This window comes from Erythrolamprus reginae, chromosome 3, assembly GCF_031021105.1.
Source record: "Erythrolamprus reginae isolate rEryReg1 chromosome 3, rEryReg1.hap1, whole genome shotgun sequence".
NCBI lineage: Eukaryota > Metazoa > Chordata > Lepidosauria > Squamata > Dipsadidae > Erythrolamprus > Erythrolamprus reginae.
The window spans coordinates 229,517,851-229,537,104 of NC_091952.1; the positions used below are offsets into that span (position 1 = coordinate 229,517,851).

Below are 19,254 nucleotides of genomic sequence, written 5' to 3' on the forward strand. Positions count from 1 at the left end.
TAAAGGAAAGAACAAGTTATAAATTCTGCATATTCATCATTGAACTTGAGGCTGCCAGAGAAGTAAAAATTCAGAAGTTTAATAATATTAACAAAGAAATCGGCATTTCAGAGGTTAAAAGAATATTTGAATGACAAAGATAGGCTTCTTTGCTCTCATCTACTTTATTCTAGTTTTCGGATTATTCGTTTGGACTTCTAGTGAATCCCATTTTAAGCAACATTTCAAAATTGAAAGTCAAAATAATCATTAGAAATTCTGTTCACAATTAACAACGGTATAGGTCTTTAAAAATGGCTGACCAGCCAATTTCTTACTCCTGGCAGCATAATAGCAGAAAAACAGGAAATGGCTCAGACTATAACTATTAAACCTAAAACACATGGATTGGAAAGCATGTGATTCAGACATTAAAAGAAATTACTTTTATAAGGAAAGTGTTGATTATTAATAAGAATATAGACAACTGATTTATGAGTTATTTACAGTCAAATGCTGCTAAATCAATAATGACAATATTTTCAAATAGTCTATCGGGATTTTTTCTGTTTTGTCTTGAAACCGCTGCTCTAAAATTCTGCAGTGGGGAATATTTGGAGCAATGTAGTTTTCAGGTAAAAAGTGGGCAAGTTAGAACAATTTGCAAATTCACTCAAACTAGCCACAGAAAAATAATGTTCTCATCTAGGATAGAAGGTTATTGGTACCATTTCAGCTTTGTCAGCCGAAGCAACCTTTGTAGCATATATAGGAGGAGATTCACATATTTTATGATCAAAAGAAAAACAAATGAGATATGTACTATAATCTTAATAATTTCTTACGGTGGTCATACTGGAAGCAACACAATTAAAATGAATTCCTGTCACTGGAGGAATTGCATGCGCGGAAGCAAAAATAATTGCCGAAATCTCACGCACATGCGCATTCCCTCAAAATATTTTGCTTCCTACGCGTGCCCACAGAAACAAAGCTGCACGCAAAGCACACCGGTATCAACAGAATTGGGAAATTGCCCCTGCTTGTGATGTGATTTAAACATTCCCTGGTCAAACTGTATGTTTCGATGAATCCCCGAGTAGAAGTTGACATAACTTCTTCAGAGGTGTGGCTGACCTGGACCAGCTCTAGAGATTCCAGTGTTTTCATATATATACATCCCCAGTACATTCAAGGTGTGTTCCAAAAGTAATGCAATTATTATTTTTTAAGTAATTTATTGAACAGATTTGCACAAATACTTAAAATTCTTCAAAGTACTGTCCTTGGGCCTCTACACATTTTTTCCAGCGACTCTGCCATGACCGGTACGTGTCTTGGAAGGAGCTCTTGGATCTCTTTTATGGATGAAAAATGCACCTTGTCACAACGCGCTACAAGTCCACGAGTTCCTGGCCAAGCACCAGGTGCCAACGCTGGCCTGACGTCGCCCCAGCAGACTTCTTTTTGTTCCCAGCCCTGAAAGGAACCCGTTTTTTGTCCATAGAAGAGATCCAATCAGCCGTGACGAAGACCCTGCAAGAGGTCTCTGAATACGCCTTCCAGGACGCGTACTGGTCATGGCAGAGTTTCTGGAAAAAATGTGTAGAGGCCCAAGGACAGTACTTAGAAGAATTTTAAGTGTTTGTGCAAATCTGTTCAATAAATTACTTTTTTAAAAAAGATTGCATTACTTTTCGAACACAGCCTGTATATGGCTCAAGAGAATGCCAGAAGATTAGGCAGCCTCAAGCAGGTAGCGAGCTTCTAGCACGCGGATGTGCCAGGGAGGTTACAAGACAACCATATATAGCTTTTGCAAGATGAATCCCAACAAAGGCCATTCATTAGCTTGCTTAAAAATGGCATCAAAATCACAGTGTAGATGTAAAACTCTTCAACACCACCGATAACACAACTACTCTCCAAAAAGACCTAGACTCTTTCTGATTGGTCTAACACATGGCAACTCCAAATCTCAACCAGCAAATGCTCTGTCCTACACATCGGCAAAAAGAATCAGAACTCCAAATACAAACTGAATAATCAAATTATCAGATAACTCCCCATTCAGTTAAGGACCTCCGAGTACTAATTACCACTGCAACAACATCACCAAGAAGGCTTCAAGAGTTGTTAATCTAATACTACGTAGCTTCTGCTCTGGAAATCTCACACTACTTACCAGAGCATATAAAACTTTTGCCAGACCCATCCTAGAATACAGCTCATCTGTTTGGAACCCATACCGCATCTCAGACACTAACACCCTCGAAAATGTCCACAGATACTTCACCAGAAGAGCCTTGCATTCCTCCTTCCATAACAGAATACCGTACGAAACTAGACTTACAATCCTGGGCCTAGAAAGCTTAGAACTAAGACGCCTTAAACATGATCTAAGTATTGCCCTCAAGATTATATGCTGCAACATCCCGCCTGTCAATGACTACTCCAGCTTGAACCACAACAACACAAGAGCACATAACAGATTCAAGCTCAATATTAACCGCTCCAAACTTGCCTGTAAAAAATACAACTTTAGTAATAGAGTTATTGAAGCGTGGAACTCATTACTGGACTCCGTATCATCCCCTAACCCCAACATTTTACCCTTAGACTGTCCATGGTTGACCTCTCCAGATTCCTAAGAGGTCAGTAAGGGGCGTGCATAAGTGCACTAGAGTGCCTTCCAACCCCTCTCCTATTGTCTCTCCTATATCCCATATATCTTCTCTTCTATCCCTATATCTTTCTTCTATTCCCTCATCGATTTATTTTATTGCTTATTTGACCCCTATAACAATCATTAAGTGTTGTACCACATGATTCTTGACAAATGTATCTTTTTCTTTTATGTATGCTGAGAGCATATGCACCAAGACAAATTTCTTGTGTGTCCAATCACACCTGACCAATAAAATTCTATTCTATTTTATTCTATTTATCCTATATTCTCTCTTCTATTCTTTCTCTATTTCCTCGAAGGTGTCCTCTATTACCTTCATTGTGTATTATTGTATATTGAACACAATAAATAAATAAATGAAAAAAATAAATAAATATTAAATGAAGTGTGAAATGATGCCTAAACATGGGGATCTGAAGAACATACAAGGTCCTTGAAACTTGTCATAGCTCTCAGGATGTGGGAGTGGCCCTCTAATGCTAAGGTAACCTAGACTATTAAGAAAACAACAGGTACAGAGACAGAAGCAACAGCCCTTCCTGCACACAGAAGTCAGATTTAGGGCCTCCTAAGGATTTTTAAGGCAAGGTCCAACAGTGAAACTAGGCAGCAGATCCAAACCAGATCTATTAACACAGGAAAAAAAGAAGAGGCTTCCACTAACAAAGAATCATCCATTTCAAAGGACTCAGAATAAAGTGTATTTATCTATATATCAAATTAAGAGACCACTGATACCACTTAGAGAGCAATTCAATACCAAATCCACTGTGAAGTTAAAGCAGCTGCTTAATCCCACCTTCCATTTTTACCTCTATAGTAACACAACATAAATTTATTTATGATAATATAGTATTACAGATTTCATTAGTCCAAAATTTTACATTTGTAATATTTTACAAAGTATTTGATTTCCCACTTACAGTAAGATTCTTTCTTTCTCCATTAACTGGTTATGGAAACAGCAGGCCTGGCATGTATCACTGAAATTTTGATGAGGATGGAAAAGTTCCTCTCTCTAAAATCTTCATGGCAGGATTTCAGATAGATCAGAGGTCACCAAACTTTTGGACCTCAAGGACCACTAAGTTCATAATTTTAAATACTGTGGACTACTAATATGAATTTTTTAAAAAGATAAATAGTGTTTAGTGCAGAGGTCTTCAAACTTGGCAATTTTAAGACTTGTGAACTTCAACTTCTAAAATTCTCCAGCCAGCTCTGGGAGTGAAGTCCACAAATCTTAAGTTGTCGTGTTTGGGTCCCCATGATTCAGTGCAATATAAAAATGCAAATAATTTATCTGCGGACCACCACAATTTTCTCACGGACCACCAGCAGTCTATGGACCACCGGTTGGTGATCCCTGAGATAGAACATCACTCTCAACACCAAGGTAGGAGAGGAGTAGTGATATCTTGTAATGAGACCTTTAACTCAGGAGGTTACCAGATCTTACAACATGCATGAAAATGGGTATTGAAATTCCCTTTCCAAGCTCCTGAACCCTAAAAGTTCAACTTGCCCTGATATTTATTGGAATTCAAGAGACCTAATACTGTATATTACAGTATTTAATAAAATACCAGCATAGCAGAATATTTTTAACAAACATGTATACTTTTTACAAACATGTACATTTTTTACAAACTTCAAACTTGACAGCTTTAAGACTTGTGGATTTCAACTCCCAAAATTCCTCCTCCAGTCATGTAAGATGGGGTAATTAGAAGGCAAAAGCAGCGCTTTGGGAAGAAAATGTTTTTCGCCCATTTTTTCCGCAAAAAGCGAGTGGGCAAAGGGTCTGGGGAGACTGCAGACAGGTTTTGGGTGCTGAGGGATGGCAAAAATGCAATTTTTGTGAAAAATGGCCCATTTTCACAAAAATGGAAGCATTTTTGCCTTCCCCCAATCCCCAAGAGTGATCTGCAGGTAGGGGGCGGGCTTCGGAACAGCAAAAATGGCTGCAATCAGTGTATAAGATGCACCGACATTTCCACCCTCTTTTAAGAGGGAAAAGGGTCTTGTACTCCGAAAAATATAGTAGATATGTTATTAAGGGAAAAGCCACCCAGCTCCATGGACGTTTCATTTATTACTGTTAATAAGGTTACATTCCTCTTAAAGAGAACTTTGATCTGGGGTTCATTTCAGACTTACAGATCTTGCTAGAATAGCAAGTGGAAGCCATGCCCAGAAGATGCTTTGGCAGCATCAGTTGCTCAGCCATTTAAAATCTGTCCTGGAGCAGAAGATGACAAAGACAGTGACTCATTCCCTATCATGAGAAAGACAGTGACTCATGCCATTGGGTTAGCTAGATTAATACAATTCATTCAATATGGGACTGCCCTTGAAGATAACCCAGAAATTGCAAATGGCACAAAATGCAGCTGCTCGCCTACTGGCTTGCATTAATTAATTCAGTAGAATAATCCCTGCTTTGGAGGGAGTATATTGGCATTAGCACTTAAGATTTACATATACAGTGATCCCCCGTTTATTGCGTCCCCAACCATTGCCAACAGGGTACTTCGCTATTTTTCAACCCGGAAGTCAAAATACCATCTACGCATGCGTGCCCGTGGGCACGCATGCGTAGATGGCAACCGGGAGATCAGCTGCTGGGCGGCTTCCCTGAGTCTTCCCCCTCTTGCTGGCGTCAGCGAGGAGTTTCCCCACCGCCCACGCAAACTCCTCGCTGCCGCCCGCCCTTCGCCCGCCCACGCCGTTCATTCTCGCCGCACGGGCCTGTCCACGCTGTCTCTCGGCGCTTTCGAGCTGAGTCCGGGAGCGAGTTCGCTCCCGGACTCAGCACGAAAGCGCCGAGAGACAGCGCCAAGGAACGGGCCTGTCCACGCTGTCTCTCGGCGCTTTCCAGCTGAGTCGGGGAGCGAGTTCGCTCCCAGACTCAGCACGAAAGCGCCAAGAGACAGCGCCAAGGAACGGGCCTGTCCACGCTGTCTCTCGGCGCTTTCGAGCTGAGTCGGGGAGCGAGTTCGCTCCCGGACTCAGCACGAAAGCGCCGAGAGACAGCGCCAAGGAACGGGCCTGTCCACGCTGTCTCTCGGCGCTTTCCAGCTGAGTCCGGGAGTGAATTCGCTCCCGGACTCAGCTCGAAAGCGCCGAGAGACAGCGCCCCCCGGACCCCCAACCCGGGTTTGGGGGGCTGCTAGGAAGCCCCCCATGCCGGCGGCAAACAGCCGCGCCGCCCCCAATCTTCGGCTCCTCGCTAGCGCTGTGGGAGTAAAAACAACATCTGCACATGCGCAGATGGTGTTTTTACTTCCGCATCGCTACTTCGCGAAAACCCGCTCGTTGCGGGGGCTCCTGGAACGGAACCCTCGCAACGAGCGGGGGATCACTGTAGCTTCATAGTGATGTACAGCCCTTTCAAAGTTCTAGTTTCAGGCTGCAATACTGCATTCTAACCACTGTGCCACGAGGTCCTATTCAAAGTGTTCCTACACATGTTGACATTACTTGGATTCTTATTATCTTTTTGAAAGATGTCGTTATCAGTGGAATCTGCCTACCTGACATGGTCTAAGCCAGAAAAGGGATTATGGGTACTTACCCAAAACATGAAGGAAACAAGGACCTAGAGCACATTATCTCTACTGCTCATGCTCACACAATCTGCCCATTAAACTCAAGATGTCTGCTAAGTTCACACAGATGTGGAAAGAACAGGGTTTTTTTTAGTAGGGGTTTTTTTTTAGGGAAAGATATTTTATATGGAATTGGTTTATTACATTTTCTACACAGACAGAACTGGCATGCAGCATGCTCCAGGTGCCAGTTCATTCATTAAGCAAAATCACCTGATGGGCCTAGGAAGGATGCCTTCTCTGTTAAAGCACCTGCCCTTCAGAACATCATTCTCTCCAAGATGCATCTGGCTCCTATTTGGCCAAGTCCAAAAGAGCTCTGAAAATCGGTTTATCTCCAACGGCCTTGGGTTAAAGTGGGTGGCTGGCCTTGAATTAGCTTTAATGGTTTTCTTCTCTTTCTGGCATTTGAGGTATTTTTTTAAAATCTATGCCACATGTTTATTTTCCTTATTGTGCTGCCCAGAGTTATAGAGAGGGAACCTGTTTTTGCTGGCAGACCGTTCAGGCCCCCACAGGCACCCCCAAACAGGAGTGACGTTGAGCTGCCATGTCCTCTCCTGGCCATGCACCCAAGATCAAACACAACACTGTTGCGGCCCTCAATGAAATCAAGTTTAACACCCCTACTTTATGGACATTCTCCATGAACTAATCAGACCTGATAGTTGTTTTATACAAGTATTCCTAATATAGCATCTTCAAAATATATGGGATCTAGAATTCATAAGTGTACATGGACATTTCTGAAAATTTTGGTACAGTATGAGCTAAATCAATTGATCAAAACAGAATATTCTAATTGCAACATTTCAAGCAAAAAATTGATAAAGGTAAACTGATGTATTGTATATGTTCTTAAAACCACATAACACAACTGCTCATCCACAGAAAAAGCAACACATAGAATAAAAATGTGCAGTATTCGAGTAATCTCCATACTCTTAAGCCAACTGTCAAGTTTTAAATTTTATGATATCGTTGGAGACAACTACGAAGTAGTAATCCTAAAGCTGAATGATTAACAAAACAATTAGCATCTTTGGAAGATAGTAATAGATTAAAAATGCAATGGCTTGATAATCACACAAATATCCACATATTTCTCTTTCCATCATGCTTGACCAGCAGAAGAAAGAAGAAATGCTATGGTGATGCTGTTGTCAAAGTAGCAACAGCAGCATTATCATACTCAATGAGTTGTCCTTAATGGTAATACATCTACATGAAGGGAAGAGAGCAATGGTGATACCACAAGGTTCTGTCTTAGGCCCAATATTTTTCAGTGTTTTCATAAATGATTTAGATGAGGGAATAGAAGGGAAACTCATCAAATATGCAAATGACACTAAACTGGCAGGAATAGCCAACACCGCAGAAGACAGGCTCAGGATCCAAAAAGATCTTGACATACTTAAACAATGGACTCCAAAAAAATAAAAAAAGAAAGAAATTTAATGTGTAGAAAAGCTATGTTTACACCTAGGCATGAAAACTAAAAGCTACTAGTATACATTAGGTGAAACATGGCTCAAAATCAGTAACTGTGACAGGGAGTCCTGGTGAACAATCACATAAACATAAGCCAGTAGGGTGGGACAGCAACCAAAAAAAGCTAACACTATCCTTGCTTGTATAAACAAAGGCACAGAATCAAAATCAAGTGAACTATTAGTACCATCTTAGTAAGAGCCTACGGAGAGGGGCGGCATACAAATATAATAATAATAATAATAATAATAATAATAATAATAATAATAATAATAATAGCACACCTGGAATCCTGCATCTAATTTTGGTTACCACATTACAAAAAATAGATGGTGAGACGTTGGAAAAAGTCCAAAGAAGAGCAACAAAGATTGTTAAAGGTCTGAAGACAAAAATATGAAGTATGGTAGTACGAACTGTATATGACTAGTCTATAGAAAAGAACGACTAGGGGTGACGCAATAGCAGTATTCCAGTTTCTGAGGGTCTACCACAAAGAAGAGAGGTCAACTTATTTTCCGAAGTGCAGAAAGCAGGACAAGAAATACTGTAATAGATAGAAACTAATCAAGGAGAGAAGCAACATGGGATTAAGAAGAAACTTCCTAACTGTGAGAACAATTAACCAATGGATACAGCTTGCTTTGAGAAGCTATAGGTGATTCATTACTGGAAGTTTTTAAGAAAAGACTGGACCTGTTTGAAATGGTATCGGTTCTCCTGCTTGAGCAGGCAGTTGGACTGGAAGACCTCCAAGTTCCCTTCCAGCTTTATTCTGATTGACTTATACAACTCTTGCAAATCCTATACAGGCAGTTCCTGACTAGTTGTTTAACAATTGTTCAAAGTTAAATGGCCACTGAAACAGATTGTGTAAAATGTCGCTCCACCAGCCTGCCATGACATGACATTTTGGGCACTTGGCAATTGGCTCACATCTGCAACTAATTCCCAAACACTTTGCAATAATTTGATCGCCATTTGCAATATTCTCTGTTGGATTTCTCAGAAAGTCAACGGAGAAAGCGGCAGGGAAATTTTGGAGGGACTTGAAATCTTTTTACAAGCCCCAAAATGGAGTGAAATCTTGCATGAAGGGGAAATTCATTGGTGGGCTACAGGATCAAAGCTTAAGTTCTGAAGATTTCATCTTGTTCCTGCAGCCCCAAGAAGGATTTTCTCTCTGTGCAGGAACATTTCAGTATAAAACCCTCTAATAGGCAGCAGTTTCCAGCCATTTACTATATTTTTGGAGTACAGAAAGCACCTTAGTTTTGGGGAAGGAAAATAGGGTGGGGTGTATGTGGAATTCTGCCTACCAGCTATTCATCTGACTAGTCCTTAGCTTGGTCAGCTTCAGCATATTAGTTGGTTTTGAGGTTAGGACTGGTTGGGGCTGTGCTTTTAAAGCACAGCTGAGTGTCGGAGGGGAGCAGCAATTAGAAAAGCAGGCAAAGCACAGAAGATAACTTAGCTTGTGTTAGGGCTGAAAAACAGCTTCAAAAGCATAGCTGATCATCAGAGGAAGCTTCAGTGACTAAAGCAAGCAAAGCGCAGAAGGGGTAAGAGAAAGCAACAGCTATTCCGGAATTTCCGGGTAGCCATTTTGGGCACTGGGTGTTGAGCGTTTGAGGCTGAAAATGCAATGGGTGGAGCCAAAAACACAAGCCACTGTCAATTGCAATCTCCACAGCCAGGAAGAGGACACGCAGAGGCCAAAAGGTAGGGGCCAGCGGGTAGGCGGGGCTACATCTAGAGTATAAGACGCACCCAAATTTTCAGCCTCTTTTAGGAGGGAAAAAAATGCATCTTATACTCCAAAAAATACAGTACAGGTACTTCACTATCCAGGAGTCCTGAGATTGTGGTTGTTGGCCAAACTAATGAAGCTTAATGACTGCTTTGCTCAATGACTAAGATGCTGGTTTCAATTATGTTGTTAAACAAGAACTACCTGTAATGCTATAACCAGACTTGTTAAGATGCTGTTAGGACTGGGGGAAAAACCCTAGTAGGTTATGTCTTAACAGGGCGACCTCTTAGCTATAAATATGCTAAAACTGTTTCACTTCGTACTATAGAGAGAATGCATGAAATGACCACGCATGGCTCTTGTGGGATATAAAGGAAAGCTTAAGTACAGAACTTCAGAATTAGAAGAGTGCTTACTCAAAGCACCAGAGTTGTTTCTTGATCATTTTAGCCTGTGAGTTGGAAATCTCCATTATGAGAACAAGGTGGTTGGTAACATTTTGTTAACAAGTTATCATTTCTCCTCTAAATTGTGTTAAAAGCTTACATGTATTCTATAATAATGAGTTAGTATATTATCAGAGACCTTGAAATATTAAAAACAGAAGAAACAACTGTCGTGTAGATTTTAAACATGAATGTGTCACATTTTAGAGAAATTATATGTTAAATATAACTTGTTTACTCAAACATATATCACAGGTGTCAAACTCGCTGCGTCATGTTGCCATCACGTGATATATTGCAACGTTTTTTCCTGTTGTAGAACTGGGGTGGGCATGGCCTGGGCATGACGTATCTGGTCCACAGGCCACCAGTTTCTCACCCCTGACATATATCCTTTATTTCAAAACAGAAAATATCAGATTTCTAAATTCATGAAAATGAAGTGTAATTAATATAATTAAATCAAGACATTACCTTAATGAAATAAGCCTCCATGTGCCAGCCAGCAATAGAATCTCAAAGATCATGCTCAAATTTGTAGTATAGCCATGTAATAAATTAGTTGATTATTCCTTATCAGGTTAACATGAAAACAAATCTTGGATCTGAAAGGAAAGCAAAGAAGTAGAAGTTCTCCTCTATTAATATGCAAATATTGTTTGGATTGCTTTAAGATAGGGCTATCAAACTAGAAGCCCAGATGAGTGGTGTGCTGGCCACACCCAGTTTAGTGAAGGGGGAGAAGTCATGTGCTGTCCTGACATCTGAGTTTGATTTTTAATTCTATACCTTATTAATTTTTCCAGCATAAATTATAAATTGCACAAAAAGTGAAAATATCTACTCAAGGTGAGGGGGGGAAATCCAAGCAATACTGAAGCAAGATCAGTTCAAGTTTACTGAATAGCATTCAAGCATTCAGGTTTTGAAGAATTCTCTCTCAGACAATATATTAAAAAACAAGACAACAAGTTCACACTGGAAATATGGAAAAGTCATGACTGGTATTTAAATAAACACTAAGTAAAACTTTTCTTCTTTTTCCTTGGCATTTAATAAAAATACCGATTGTGCTCACAATATTTTGGAGAATGAAAGTTTGAAAATGAGGCCTAAAAATAAACAGAACTTTCTGCAAAGTTGGCCATATTCCTCCAAACAAGCAAAATACCTGTCTACAACCATGGAAAGCTACACAATTCAGAGAAAGAAGTCCATAGACAGATGTGGACAATAAAAATCACATGTCATATCAGAAAAATATAAGAAAATATGCTGTATCTTTCTATCCTTCCTCTCACATTTGCCAACCTGATTAGGCTGCAAAATGAAGGAAAAGAGAAAAACTATTCCATCACCTCCATATTGGAAACACCCAGCTTTGGTTCTCCACTAGATATTACTATGGACAGTAATTCTAACAAACTATCTACTATTTCCATATGTGGACAGAATCTGAATATATGAGTACAGTATTTAGTATCTGAGCTTCATTTCCACCCCCCTCCTTCTTTCCCATTCATTGAACTTTGTCATGTCTTTTAGATAAGCATTAGAGCAGGGGCAGTCCTGTTGCACACTAATTTAAAGGAAAAGTCTTTAAATTAATAAATGTCCAACTAGATTTAAATGCAAGTAGAAGTTAATACATATTTAAAATAAAATACACGTGTCTCCAAAAAGAGATAACATGTGCTCAGACAACTGCTTCCAATTCAAACAATCACAATTTCAATATTTTAATTTATTTCCCTAAGTGTGTTGCATTGTAGTTCTTGTAGTTTCAAAGACAAAGCACAGAAACATCCACCTTAAGAATTTCTTGCTTACATTTCCTTCCAGGCTATGTACGGAATTCTGAACACAATGACTTAAGTACAAAGCCCATTTTAAGGCAATGTTTCTTCACCTTTCATTTCTTAAATATAACTATCAACATCACTGTTGTAATAACAAAAAGCCAATTTTCCACGAATGTTAACATTTTGTTCTTATAAGTTTCAAGGGCATTTATCTCAACAACTTACCCTATTTTACATAGTTTTTTAATAACCCTAACTATGCATACCACTACCAACATGGATTGAGATGTACAATTGATACTATGAATATGCTAATTCTGATTTAATTACTGTATTGCCCTATTAGGACAAAAATAAATAACTAGTTTGTAGTTTGAGACATAAATTATGCATGCTGGAATGTTTATTCCTTGGTAGTACTCTTAAAATATGTACACATATGAATTCCACAGGGAACTGGAATAAAGAAATGAGGTGTACTTGGCTTCAATTCTAGTATAACAATCTTGCAACAATCACTATTTCAAGGTTGTCTCCAAACCAACCACAAGTTTCCCAATCAACTATTCATATTAGTAAATTGGTTTGAGCCAGGCTTTCCACCCCTATTTTTCAACAATGCTTTATGTCAGTTTTAAAAAGACAGACAGAAACTAAACTATTTAAGATCACTCCTACATTGCTAGTCCTGAAAAACGACCCGACTTTTACACTCATTTTTATTGTCTTCTCAGTAACTATCAAGATGACCTATGTTGAGGAATTGACGTAATATACCAAAACTTATATTTTAAGGTGGTAAGGCTGATCTGCCAACAATAGCTTATACTATACAATACTATCATGTGGATATTCTCACTTACTCTTGCTTCTCCAGCAGTAGTATATTTTAACCAGATCACCAAAGGTACTTCCTTAAACTTAGGTTTCTAACACAGAAGCTAGCAATATTTCCATTAAGCAAAACAGTCACCAGCCAACAGCTGTTGACTAATGAAAAGGAAAGGAAAATTCCACCTTATTTTATGCTGACATCCTGTGTACTTCAGAAACAAGCTTTGTTATTTTACCTAAGCTTTAAAAAAACATTTACTTTAGGTGTAAATAGTAGCATTAAATTTCCCACATTGCATCCACTTAGTATATCTCTTTTTTGCCTTTTCAAACCTGTGCTAGTCTGATAGCCTGTCTCTGTGAGGCAATTTGAAACCACTGTTATCATCCAAGCCTGTTAAAATAAATTCAAATAGCACAGGTAACATGTCAACTATTTCAAGGACTGGTCTAATCTGTTCTTTTGAATACCAAATATTTCCAATTCAATATTTGATATTCCTTTACTACTAATATGAAACCGCTGTTACCATCCAAACGTGTTTTTAAAAATATTCAAATAACATGGTAATTTGTCAACTATTCCAAGGGCTGGTCTAATCTGTCTTTTGAATACCAAATGTTTCCAATTCAATATTTGATATTCCTTTACTACCAATTTGAAACCACTGTTATCATCCAAACATTTTTTAAAAAAATATCCAAATAGCACAGTTAATATGTTAACTATTTCAAGGGTTAATCTTTTGAATACCAAATATTCTTTTGAATATCAAATGTTTCCAATTCAATATTTGGTATTCTTTTGCGACCAATTAAAGCATGTTACCTGTACAATTCCAGGAAAATATTGTTACTTAAGCATGCCCCTTAAGGTCAGTTTTCCTAAAGGAATTTACAACCACGGTTATACCTCTTTTAAAAAAAAATAAAAATGGGAAAGTACCTGAATTCCTTTCAAGTAAATTGTATTTTTTATGGGAAGGAGGAGAAGTCGTAATCCTATTTTTGGATATAAACGATTATTGTATCTCCCCCCCCCCCCCCCCAAAAAAAAAATTAATAATTGAGGCTGAATGTGGAAAACATTTCCCCTGTCACTTGGGAATAAAACTTCCTTTCTTTGGCTTACCGGGCTACCTTTCTTATTTTGCAAGGAAGCGAGGCTTTCTTTCCCTCAGTTACTTCGAGGCTTCGGATTTAAGGTGGCGCTGCTTTACGCCGCCTTCCTCCTTCTTCTGCAAGCGAGAGGAGACTCGTCCGGGAACGAGGGCGTCGATTGCCGAGAAGTTCTTTTCCCGGAAAACTTCTCGGGGTACTCCGCAGGGACTTTGCTCGCTTTCCCCCCGAAGAGACGCCCCTAATCTAGGAAAGGGGGGCCGCAGCCTGAGGAACCAACCTCTTCGGGACGGTCTGAGGGGTGACTGGGAAATCTGCCCGGCGGCTTCGGCGAGCCCCACGATTCGCGACTGGATCCCCCCAACTCTCTGGCCGCCCAGCGGGCAGCTCAGGGGAGACAATGGCCACGATGACTTCACTCCCCAGCAATGTGAGAGGAGCCGCCGCCGCCGCCGCTGCTCCTGCCGCCGCCTAAGCCCTCTCCGCGCCCCGAAAGCGAAACGTCCTTCTTTTCCCAGCCGCCACCGCCCGTTGGCTCAAGTCGAGCCCTCCCGCCTTCGCTGCCTTGCCAAGCGGCTTCCGCGGAACTCCTTACCGCCCCCCCTCCCCACCCTCAACACAAGCTTCACCGCCGCCGGCTGGAGGCCTCCCCACCCGCCCCCGCCCGAAGCTGTCGGCACAATCCCGCCGCCTTTCCCCGATACCTTTGGACTCGGCTGAGGCAAACCCCCTCCAAGGCGGCTGGGCCCGACCTGCGCCGCGCAGGAAGCGCCTTTGAGGGGGGAGAAGAGGAGCGTGTGAGGGAAGCGGCGGGGAAGGGGGAGGAGGGGGGAAGGAAAGGCTGGCAGGCCCCAGGCAAGGAAGGGTTGGGCTTGGCCCGCCGAGAGGGAGATTTCCGCCTCGCTCCCCCGCTGAGCTCACAGACGAGGCGGGGCCGCCTGGGGGTTGAGCCCGGTGTCTGTCCGGCGGCGGCGGAGGAGGCGAGGAGGAAAGGAAAGGAGGGGGAAGAGGAGGCCTGGGAAGCAGCGCGGGCGGCATTTTCTCCTCAAGTTCGCCTTCTCCCTCTGCGAGGCGACGGCGGCGTGTCCTGAGGGAGGACTTCGGGAATCCTCCCGACAGCCCCGCTTTGCTCCTCCTGAGGGGAACCGACTTCCTCGCAAGATACACGGCCGCGTTGCGTTTTTCATCTGCCCCGACTGGCTGAGAGGGTCCCGTTAGCCCTCCTTGGCGAATATGGGAGGAGAAAATGTCTTCCACAGGCCGAAGCTCCGCTGCCATAAATTATCCCTGGGGGGAGGGGGTTGTGTGTTTAATCTTGGGGGCCCAGGAAAGGAAAGAGTGGCCGCAAAGGACCAATTGGCCCCGAAGCGGGTCGTTCCCGCTAGTAAGTTGTGGTAACATTTTCTGTGGGATGGGGTGGGGGATACCGCCAGACAACGTGGAATTTGCTGGGCCGTTCTGCCCTTTTTGATTTCCTTGGATCCCAGTAAGGGCTGATCGCCTGATAGTCTTCCAAGGAATGACAAAGATTTTAGATAAGCGTGGAGCAGCCCTGATAGATGGGATCTGTGGAAAATATTACTTTTTAAACCAAGTATTTCTCAACCGTAGCAACTTGTAAGAGAGGCGGACTTCAACTCCCAGAATTCAACTGCTAACTGCTGTAAATCCGTGGGTTGGGACGAGAGGAAGGCCAGATCGTAGGGAAATGAGAGAGAGAAAAGTTTCACAGGCCAATTTCTGGTGAAATGCAAGTCGAGATGCAACCTAATACACGTGTCTGGCTATCCCAAATTGAAATTTGTCCATCTTTTTAAAGCATTTACCCTCACAACTTTGGCCTTGATCTGTATTACAGTTAATATATGTATTGTGTCATCTTGTATAATTCTATTCACAAATAAATGTTGAATGATTGTTTTGTTTTTGGGGGTTTTAACTGTATTTACATTGTTTTTATCTGCTGTACGCTGCCCAGAGTCCAAAAGGAGTTGGGCGGCTTATAAATTTAATAAATTAAATTAAATTCTGTAGTGTCTTTACAATTACAGGTTAACATAGTGAATAGATAACCTGAATACCAAGGACCCATGCTGTCACTTAGTAAAAACTTAAAATTCTCTTTTCTTTTTTACCCTTGAAGTCTGCTTGAATGAATGGTTTTATTTATCAGTTCTTAACACTTGTAGCTTGCATTGTTTTATTTATCATTTGTTCTCCCCCACCTGGATTAGAACAAGAAAAAAAAATGAGTTAATTATAATCCATAAAGCACCTCAAAACACTTGAAATAACATATTATTTAATTATTAGCTATACTGTTTCACTAATAATTGATCAATTTTGGAACATGTTGCAGAAACTAGCAAAACAAAAGTATGAATACTATTCAAGTCTAAATTCCCAGTACTGGGAAGTGGGAACTAAAGTTTTGAAAAGACAATTGGATCCTTTGATTTATGAATAATCAATTATACAATGGACCTAATAGGATGAGCATTTGATTCTTTATCTGGAAATAAAGTCTCAATAGGATTTGTGCTGACTTTCTACACCAATTTGTAGACCAGCCTATCAAATTCTGCATTGGCAAGGCAGCATCAAATTTCTTCATATAAATTAATTAAAATAACATAAGTAGCAGATCAGCTGTTTCTTATCTGATATCTAGGAGAACTCTAGTACTGCCTCAACTATCAGTTGCATAACAAATAGGGTTTGCAGAATTCTCTGCCAATTTTTCTGTTTTTATTCCTAGTGAAAAGGATGGTGTTATAAAATTCCTTTGCTCATTTTTCATTGCCTTGGCCCTTCAACCATGTTCTACTTTCCTAAAGGCACACCTCTGCATGAGAATCTTTAGAGAACTGTTCTTTACTTGACAGCATTTTCTATTTTGAGTCCTGTCTGAAGCACCAAGATCATCTATTCACAGACAGCCTTCCTCCACAATAGTGAGATGTATTAAATATAAGTTATATTTATTTCTCAATTTGCATCTATGCACAATAATCATTTGCAAACTATGTGGAAATATGTGTCTTCTTTTTTGTAACAAGTTCCTCTTTGGCAAAGCAATTTCTTGAATCTAGTTCAATTAAAATGGTGGTTCAGCTCAAAAGTTACTTGTGAATTGAGTCATCTGGATAATCCCCTAAAATTTAGTTGTCAATGTTTTTATGGAATAAGATGATAAAGGTACAGTGGTATTTCTACTCACAAACTTAATTCATTCCGTGACCAGGTTTTTAAATAGAAACGTTTGTAAAAAGAAGCTATTTTTCCCATAGGAATCAATGTAAAAGCAAATAATGTGTGCAATTGGGGAAACCAAAGGGAGGGTGGAGGCCCTGTTTCCTACCAGGAGATTCCTATGGAGGCTTCTCCCGGCCTTTTCCAGCCCTGTTTCCTCCTGGGAGATTCCTAGAAGGCCCCACGGAGGCTTCTCCCTGCCTTTCTAGTTACAGTTTTGGAGGGTTGGGTTTGTAAGTAGAAAATGATTCTTGAGAAGAGGCAAAAAAATCTTGAACACCCGGTTGTTATCTAGAAAAGTTTGTAAGTAGAGGTGTTCTTAGGTAGAGATACCACTGTATTTGGATATTTCTTTCACTAGAACAGCAAAGGCAGTTTAGGAGATTCTAAAGATGGATAATTATCTTGTGTAGCCAGCTTAGAGTTAATATATAAAACTCAAAGGCTAGATTTTCATTCTTACTATGCTACCTTATTTCAAACCTTTTAAAAATAAAGGGAACTTTTCCTTCATTGTGTTTTACCCCTCCTATTGCTGTTTTGATAGCTTTTGAGAAATGTTGATGTTAAATATGTAGATTCCTTGTACCCTGTTTTCCCAAAAATAAGACAGCATTTTATATTAATTTTTGCTCCCAAAGATGTGCTACGTCTTATTTTCAGGGGATGTCTTATTTTTTTCAAAAGAAGAATTAAGTCTTCCACTAAACAATTAATTTATAATAAACTTTAAATATGGTAAATTGGAACTCTTATGTCTATCAATCAAAAAATTAATAAATAGAAGCAATATATATCAAGCACTATCAATGCCACCAATTACTAGTTTAGCTTATAATTATTAAATTTTAAAATATACACATCTACGTCTTATTTTGGGGGGATGCCTTTATTAGGCAATTCTACGAAACCTCTCATGTCTTACTTTTGGGGGAGTGTCTTATTTTCGGGAAAACAGGGTAAAACAACATTACCAGAGATGGCAAGAATTCAAAATAGCATTGACTATTTTGTGGGCTCTCTGTCCTCTGAAATGTAGGAGAATTGATTATTGATACACTCCAATGAGGTACTCAGGGCAACTCCATCTGGTTGCATTAATCCAGACGTGTCATAAGTTAATTTTTTGTTCTTCTGAATTTTATTCCATAAGTAAGCAAAACATTTCAGAATTGTTCTGAAAATTTGTTCCTTTAGGATTTTACTTGGGCCACAGAATCAATTTAATAACAAAAAATATTTTAAAAACCAGATTTCTCAATAAAGACTTTTGAGAACTATTTTCCTTAATAAATGAAAAATCATACACAGGGAAAAACAAAAGCTATAGCACTGAAGTAGTATGGTTTTAATTTTCACTTCACTACAAGTATCTTAAAAACAGTTGTAAAGCATAGGAATTAACTGATGCCATGAATATGTACTGTTTCAGAGCTGTGTGATGTAAATGAAGGAGGAAATGGCAAGATAAAAGACTTGAATAAATAATGTAAAAGTCATCCAGAACAGAAGGCATGATCACCCTTTAGTCAAATTTGTATTTGTAAAGAATGAAAGAAGGTTTAAAAGAAATCCCAAATAATATCAAGACAAAGCAATAGTGTAAGGACAGGATATTACAAGCCAGGCAATATTTTAGAAACTCAACAATACAAATTAATTTTAAAAAACATTCTAAAGAGAAAGAAATCCTAAAATGCATTGCAGAAAGGTTATAAGGGAACAAATAAAACAGCAAAATAAATCCATAATCACACATGTATATATGATCTTCTGATTTTAAAAAGCAATTAATTTTAAGGTCCATTGCTATTGTCTCAAAACATTGCATTGGTTATCTACAATCTATTCATTTATTTCACCTCAATCAAGTCTTGTACTTTGTTTTTTTTTTTTTTAAACTATGCATCGTTTCTGCCAGTTTATATTGCAGTTTATAGTAAACAAAAATTTAAATAAACCCATAGAATGTGCAGGTGTAGTCATCCTTTATCCTGAAGTGTGTCCTTTGGAATATCCTTTGCCCTATATATGGAAACAACTAAAATAAGTCGCTTATTTTTTAGATTCATTCATAGGCCTTAGTGGTGATTAAAAGGAAGCCCTGAGGACTCTAAGGGTGATTCACATATCCCGACAAAAGGAATGAAATTTACTGGTAACTTGAAATCTCCATGAATTTTGAAAGCATGTTTAGTTTGCGAATGTGCAAAAGACAATTGGCTTAGTCACATATCGTACTAAACTATAACAAGAATTGTTTAATTTTGGCTTCACA

At 39.7% G+C, this 19,254-nt stretch overlaps 1 protein-coding gene across 4 annotated transcripts in view; it reads right to left on the minus strand.

Moving 5' to 3' along the window:
* The window catches only part of RNF19A (ring finger protein 19A, RBR E3 ubiquitin protein ligase), a 39,509-nt gene extending 24,717 nt beyond the window's left edge, over positions 1-14,792 (minus strand). The window contains exons 1-2 of one of the 4 annotated variants that reach the window (XM_070748127.1): positions 14,429-14,792; positions 10,444-10,574 (exon numbers count right to left, since the gene is read on the minus strand). The gene's annotated coding sequence lies outside the window, so the exon portion shown is untranslated. Of the gene's footprint in view, positions 1-10,443; positions 10,575-13,737 lie in introns of all 4 variants that reach the window. The other 3 variants (XM_070748128.1, XM_070748129.1, XM_070748130.1) reach the window with 3 other exon arrangements.
* Positions 14,793-19,254: the final 4,462 nt, after the last annotated feature.